General features: G+C 40.4%; 1 long non-coding RNA gene across 1 annotated transcript; it reads left to right on the top strand.

Moving 5' to 3' along the window:
• Positions 1–47: 47 nt before the first annotated feature.
• LOC130208882 (uncharacterized) lies at positions 48–7,588 on the top strand. The gene is made up of 4 exons (XR_008834497.1): positions 48–70; positions 3,809–3,925; positions 4,828–4,887; positions 4,971–7,588. It is a non-coding gene; the product is annotated as an uncharacterized LOC130208882 (long non-coding RNA).
• The last annotated feature ends 445 nt before the right edge of the window (positions 7,589–8,033 follow it).

Here is an 8,033-nt window from a genome sequence, read left to right as displayed (position 1 = left end):
TGTCATGCCATGTTGCTCACTGTGTTTGTGTGTTCTCTCTTCTAAACAGCTGAAAAACCTGAAGCCCAAGGTGAGTTGTCATACTTTGCTTTCTTTTTTTGTTTTGAATACATTAACCCACCCACCCAAACATAGCTGCAGCGTTCCCCTATTGTCTTGTCTAATGCAAAAAGTAGTGAACTTTTCTGTAAACTTCAATAAGTATCTTTGTATCTTAAATTGAAGACAAGTCCAGGCAAAGGAGGCACATGCGGTATTTGTACCTGCAATTTGCAAAATGTAACCGAGTGACTGAAATATTTTTTGTACTGAGGCCTAGGAAAGGCTCGTCAAATATGGATGAAGGAGTTTTATGATAACACCTCTTTCCGAATGTTATAGCTGCATTTGAGGGATTTTCTCCTATCAACCGTGACCAATTATTTTCAACGGTTTCTACTTCGAACACGTCTACCTGTCTCTTGGACCCCATCCCGACGAGGCTGCTTAAAGACGTTTTGCCTTTAATTGGCGGCTCTCTATTAGATATTATCAATGTGTCTCTGCTAACAGGCCACGTACCACACTCCTTCAAGGTGGCTGTTATTAAACCTCTCCTGAAGAAGCCCACTCTGGATCCAGAGGTATTGGCTAACTACAGACCGATCTCTAACCTCCCTTCCTCTCCAAGATCCTTGAGAAAGTGGTCGCAAATCAGTTGTCACTACATCATAATAGTTTATTTGAGAAATTTCAATCAGGATTTAGAAAACACCACAGCACCGAGACGCACTGGTGAAAATTACAAATGACCTCTTAATGGCAGCAGATAAAGGACTCCTCTCTGTCCTGGTCTTGTTAGACCTTAGTGCTGCATTCGACACCATTGACCATGACATCCTGTTACAGAGACTGGAGCAGTCGATTGGCATTTCAGGCACGGCACTAATTTGGTTTAAATCCTATTTATCAGATCGATCTCAGTTTGTATTTGTAAACGATGGCCTCGATAACCACCAACGTTAATCACGGAGTTCCACAAGGTTCTGTGCTTGGACCAATTTTATTTACCTTATACATGCTTCCTTTGGGCAATATTATCAGGAAACACTCCATAAACTTTCATTGTTATGCAGATGACACTCAACTATATTTATCGATAAAACCAGAGGAGAGCAACCAACTCTGTAAAATTCAAGCATGTCTTAAAGACATAAAACATGGATGACCTGCAACTTCTTGATGTTAAACTCAGACAAAACCGAAGTAATTTTAATCGGCCCTGAGCACCTCAGAGATCAATTATCTGGTGATGTGGATTCTGTAGACGGCATTGCCCTGGCATCCAACACCACTGTAAAGAATCTTGGCGTTATCTTTGATCGGGACTTGTCCTTTAACTCCCACGTAAAGCAAATCTCAAGGACTGCATTCTTTCATCTACGTAATATTTCAAAAATCAGGCACATCTTGTCTCAAAAGATGCAGAAAATTGGTTCACGCGTTCGTTACTTGAGACTGGATTACTGCAACTCCTTATTAGCAGGCTGCTCTAATAAATCTCTTAGGTCCCTCAGTTGATCCAGAATGCTGCAGCTCGTGTTCTCACTAAAACTAAGAAAAGAGATCACATCACTCCTGCACTAGCTGCTCTGCACTGGCTCCCAGTAAAATCAAGAATCACTTTTAAAATTCTTCTCTTAACCTACAAAGCCTTGATTGGTGATGCTCCATCATATCTTAAGGAGCTTGTCGTACCATATTGCCCCACTAGAGAGCTACGCTCACTAAATGCGGGACTACTTGTAGTTCCTAGAGTCTTAAAAAGTAGAATGGGAGCCAGAGCCTTTAGTTATCAAGCTCCTCTTTATGGAACCAGCTTCCAATTTCAGTCCGGAGGCAGACACAGTCACCTCGTTAAGAGTAGACTTAAGACCTTCCTCTTGACAGAGCTTATAGTTAGGGCTGAATCAGGTTTGCCCTGGTCCAGCCCCTTGATATGCTGCTAAAGGCTTATAGCTGCCGGGGGACGTGTTAGGATGCACTGAGTACCTATCTCCTCTTTTTCTCTCCTTAAGGATGAATTTTCATCTCTCAATCACACGGTACTAACTCTGCTTTCTCCCGAAGTCCTTTTGACTTTACGTCTCATGGGGTCATCGGACCCTATGAGACGGCATAGATCCTATCTGCCTGATGGATCGTCTGGGTCGTGGAATTCCTGCTCATGACTACGCCACTGTCCTGTTGAGACTCCGCCCACTCCTCCTCCCCACCGCCATCTGCCTGATGGATCGTGGAGGTCTCCATCGTGGAATATGCCTACTATGAACTATTCATACACTCTGTCATATTCATTGAATGTATTTTAACTCTAAATCTGTCCTTCTGTACACATTACATCTATTGCATCTGTCCATCCTAGGAGAGGGATCCTCCTCTGTTGCTCTCCTCCAGGTTTCTTCCCTTTTTTTCCCCCTGAAGGGTTATTTGGGAGTTTTTCCTGGTCCGATGTGAGGTTTTGGGGCAGGGATGTCTATGTGTACAGATTGTAAAGCACTCCGAGACAAATTTGTAATTTGTGAAATTGGGCTATACAAATAAACTGAATTGAATTGAATTTGTTCAAGCCCGAGGTGACCTCTGACCTCAGGCTTCTAGCATGCAGTAATGTGATAGGGGAAGTGGCTGCTGACCACGTATGGTTCCCATAACGTTGTGTTTCCATGCTGCATCTTGTCTGTCACTGTGTGTCCATGCAGTCTTTTTACATCAGACAAACTGGATTGTCCGTGGTGTGTGTTCGCTATTTGTGCACATGCATGTTCACACATGTCTGTGTCTACACGCCTTCTCTTCATTCTGAACTCACTGCCTTCTCCTGTTTCATTGCACCGACTTTCACTGACTCATTCTTTTTTCGTACGTTTACCTTTATCTTGTCACACAACTTCTCTGACTCATTCCACTCCCTTGTTGTTCTGCCCTTTTAACTCGGATTATAACTGGATTTATCGTTCTCTTTCATATTGACTTGTGAATTTAAGGTGCTGACTCACTCATCACACCCAAATATCCCTTCTCCCCTCCTCCTTTCTCTCTTTTGCCACGTCAGCATATCCTGCCGTTATTGCTCTGTTTTGACTGAAGTCACTGCAATAGAGAGATGGTATTTCGAAGAGATGCAATGGGGGGGGGAAAGTATAATGAATGATGTTGCAGATGTTTTACTCATATTCTAGTTCAGAATTGTAAAAAAAACTAAAGGTTCCAGATTTAGCTCTAGATGAGAAGTGTTGCCTTGATTTATGATCTGGTTTGTAACCGTTACTTTGACCAGTATCAACCTCCTTTACATTATACTTGTGCATTATACTATAATTATAATTATTTTGACTTGTAGTGTTGTATTTTGTATGTACTTTAACTAGAGCATGGTTATCATGGCATTCTAGGTTGTACAAAATATGTTCTTGGGCTTTTAACAGACAGACTGTGACACAGCAGGAACACTATTCAGATCAGTGTTGTCATAGTAACTGGGTTACAGGTGCAGACACATGCTGTCACAGTGAGTGCTTTTAGGGCTCTAAGTGGTTGGATATCGGAACATGCTGGGACAGGATTGATGTGGTCTCACATACGCACACACATTATGTCATGTTATTAATCATTTCAACTGCAATGTGGCACCCAGCGTTGAAACTGAGCCTTACTGTCTCTTTAAGTTGCGGTTACACGGACATTTGTAACACAGTGGGGTTACATGTGTATCACAAAAGATGCTCTAATGATTTGATACACATGTGTGTTTGTTTCCTTCTTACAGAGGCCAGCTCCGGCTCTGTAGCAGCCATCCTGAGTGTAATTGTGCTGTCTGTACTGGGAGCAATTGTTGGATTCTTCACCTACAAGAACAAGAAACTGTGCTTCAAAAGTAGACAAGGTAATTCTTGCAGACTAATTAACTAACTGAAAAAACAATAAACGGGATACTTAACTACTGTACGCAAGGCTTGATCACGGCACCTTTTGACATCAGGACATGCGAGTAAAGATGAGTTGGGTTTCTATTGCTCTCTGCTGCAGGAGACTACTGCAGATGGTTGACTTGGACCATCGCAGAATCTCAGCCTTTAATCAAGCTGCCAGCATCTTTAGCAACGCAGACTCGAGGGCGAGATGGGTGCGACCTATATCATAATATCATAAGTTCTATGGGTCAGCATTCTTTCTTTGAGACATAGTAGCCTCCGCTTTATCTCTTATACAGTGTTGTCAACTCACACACATCCTGCATACCAATACTACTGATTCAGCAGAGTTTACTTTACAGTCAACATGAGCCAGAGGTCGTTCAGCTTAAGCAATGTCGGGCAAAACTCAAATATAGGTAGATATACGTATATATGTAAGTAAGATTATTTTATTAGGATTATAATGTGAGTATTAATAGCTAGTATTTCTAGTTGTATTTAAATATGAATACAAATAATTTTAATATAAATTTAATGTTCATAAATATGAATGACTCTCACTCAGCGGTCGAGAGTTAGCATTGTAAATAGCAATGTAAATAGCAGGTACAGCGTTGGGGCAGCTCCATTGACAATAAATGGCCAGGCTGGACAGCACAGAAATGACTTGTTTTGAGCTGATTGTCACAGTGGTGACAATAAGCAATTCGAGCCAAATAAATAGTTACATCCTCGGAAAAATCCCCCACCGTCACTTTTAATTCATTGTCGCTTAACTAAATGCGTGTAAAATCCAAACGGTCATGGAAGGCTGTGTCTGCTTCAATTCCATGACTGTGTTAATGCGTCTATCTGACTTCTCTGTGACTAGAAGCGGATCCAGAAGCTGCACGCAAAGCTGATGCAACCGAGGTTCAGGCGGATCCTCAGGGTATGTTTCCGAAAGGAAGGCGATACAAACACACAGATCAAACACATGTTATACTATGTTGACCTTCTTTTTCCTTTTTGCAGTCCTCAGTAACCTACTCAACTCCTCCTAGACCGGCAACGATCACGTGACTGGACCAACGACTGGCAAGCATAGTGTCAAATCTCACTGTTAAGCTCTACCTTCTTCTGGAGAGCTACATTACTGTGAGGCCCTCGAGCAGGGCTGTGTATGTCTGTGTATGTGTTTGTGTGTGTGGGTGTGCGTGCGTGTACATATGTGGGACTAAAAATATGTGAAAATTGAGGGGTTTATGGTTGTTACAACATAGCAATTTTCTAAATTAATCGGACAAACGTTCTACTATTGTGGACATTAAAGAGATTCAATCTCAAATTAACCATAAAACTGCATTGTATGGCTACTATCCAGTCTTAGTAATTCAGTGTGAATATAAACCAGTGACAGTTATTGGTGATTTAAATGTTTGCCTTTGTGTTAAATTCTAAAAAGTGGATTTTATGTTGTGCTAATTCTGTCATTGTTTGAGCCATACATTATTTTGAAAGTCCAGTTGCAACAGCCACTTAATAAAAAACTTGTTTTCTTATTGTTGTAATAGTCTGCAGTACAAATGCAGGATAGATGGATAACAAGGGGATAACTACCAATGTATTCTTGCGAGGAGAAATATTATAGGATAGATTCTGGGGATGCTATATGGTCCAATGTGTGTTCCTCGGACCAGTGATGTCACTGTATGTGTGTGTGTGTGTGTGTCTATTTTTTGGGTTGGTGAAGGGGCTTATTATTATTAAATCTTGTTGGGTGACTACCACTTCTCCTCAGTCAGATAATAAATCAGAGTAATAGAGTGAAATTTCCAAATCAACAAAAGAAAACTTCTCCTCAGTTCATTAATTGCAAATTGATTAAACAATCAAACACATATGCATTTATTTGACAATGTTATATGAACATCTAAAAGTGAAGTGGAGTCTCGTCCAACCCTATTTCTGTCAATGAATGAACGTTCACCTGACATGGACAAATTCAACAGAGGTCATGTGGTATTGTATTAGACATTGTTCTGATGTAGCATGTGGCTGTCTAGTTGTGATGCAGTAATTTATCCTCTATAGTGCCTTTCACTGACACAGCCTGGCTTGACCAATTTACTGACACACAGGGAAGAGAGCTGGGACGATACAAGTGAAAACAGGCAGAATAGTAGTCGAATGTATGAAAATATACTCGACAATTGAGGAATGTACAATCTTAATTAATTCATAATCATGTCGGTAGTTGAAAAGCCTCCCCTTGGACTGTTAATGTATGTGAAACTGTTACATTATTGTATCCGTTCATAGTGGGCTGTTTGCTGTTTTATTCCAATACTCTTTTAACAGCCTCACATTTCAGCCCTAAATGTACCCTCTCTGCGTGACAGAAACGTGACAGCCACTAGCTGTCACAGTGTTTTTTTTCACTTACAGACACTATTCACCTGTGATTTTTATATGCATTTTACATTTAGCAGTGGTTGATCATTGTGAAATGCCTTAGAAGCAGCGCTTGTGCTTAAAAAAGAAGAAAATGAAAGAAAACCCAACAGTTCCTTTTTCTTTGTGGCTGTAGCACAAAAAGTATTATCTATTGAATGTCTTTTTGTTGCCTCGCAGTTTTGTACTTGCTCTGCTCCCTTTACATTTTTAAATAGGGTTATAGAGGTTGCATAGTGCTGCAGTTTATGTAAAGTGTGTTAATTGTAAAGCACCATATAGCTGCAATACAGGACAGAGACTGTTGCTCACAGCCTAGCCTCAAACTGAGAATTATTCATAGTCTGTGATGTCACATTTTGATTAATCCTACTGTGCAAACTATAGGCTGGACACTGTGTCAAAGCCCTGTATGAAATGCCTTCTTATTCTTTGATAAAATGTGTCCTGACATTTGGGAACTAAGTGTGCCGGAAGTCTCTTACTGCATCTGCGACAATGGCACGGAGCGATAATGCACAAAATACCCACTGAGTAATAGTACAAGCTTTCAGATGTAGCCACCGATGCCTTCAAAACAAAACATCATCCTTTTAATGCAGTACTTCCTGCACTCCAATAAGGAATCAACAAAAGCGGTTCGCTGCAGTGTATGTTCAGAAACCTTAGGAGGCCGAAGCAACGATACAGCCCTTCAAAAGGCACAAGGAATGCTTGTGTTTTGAGCATTATGGTCCAGTCCACATTTAGTTCCGGGCTGTCGTATTCCTTGTAAACACAAACTTGTGGAGCATAGCATCCAAACCATAATCTATAACCAAGGAATCGACTTATTGGGTCGAGAAGTGCACTTCCCAAAAAGTGCTAAGGCATCAATAGGGCGCTGACCAGTCCTGCCTTATATCTCTTGAACCTTCCAGAGAGGAAAACAAAGAACAATGTCATCATCAGAAAGTAAATGATAAAGAGATGTTTTTGCAGGGGATTTTATTAACAGTCTCTATGGGAGAAGCACTTTGATTTATCAAACATACAACACAATTCATTTTTGATTTCGACAAATGACTCTTCCTTTTTTTTTTTTTTATACGCTGTGTTTTACTTTTGTTTTCAGAATTACTTTTCGTCTGGCACTTGTGTTGTTCTTCAGGAATTGTGTAAATAATGTTTTAGGAGTCAATTAAACCGTTTTCTTGGGAGTTTGTGTTTCACCTTCTTGCTAGATATCTTTGTACGGCATGCATGTGTGTGTGTGTGTGTGTGTGTAACACAGTAGGTAAAAAGAACTGCTTTATGCATCACTAATTTTAAATAATGATATTTCAATATTCTTATTTTTACATCTACATAAGTTGTTGTTATTTTTTTCCCATTGAGAACAAAAAAAACAGGCATCACACAACATGGCGTGAAATGTTCGATACATCAGGCATTTATAGAATGTAACTCATAAACACCGGTTATATGAGTCAATGATTGGTGACAGATCCTCACCTCTGATCCTCACCTGAGAAGTCAAATGTGGGAACCTGAGTACGTTTTTTTCACCAAACGTATACACACATAATTCCCGTATATGTACACATGTTTGTTTTATACCCAGCAGCCATCACACCCACACCAACTATACACCGTCTAATTAAA

This window comes from Pseudoliparis swirei, chromosome 2, assembly GCF_029220125.1.
Source record: "Pseudoliparis swirei isolate HS2019 ecotype Mariana Trench chromosome 2, NWPU_hadal_v1, whole genome shotgun sequence".
In the NCBI taxonomy this organism is placed as follows: Eukaryota; Metazoa; Chordata; class Actinopteri; order Perciformes; family Liparidae; genus Pseudoliparis; species Pseudoliparis swirei.
The sequence above is the reverse complement of the archived record's forward strand: the minus strand, read 5'-3'. Positions and strand labels throughout refer to the sequence as shown.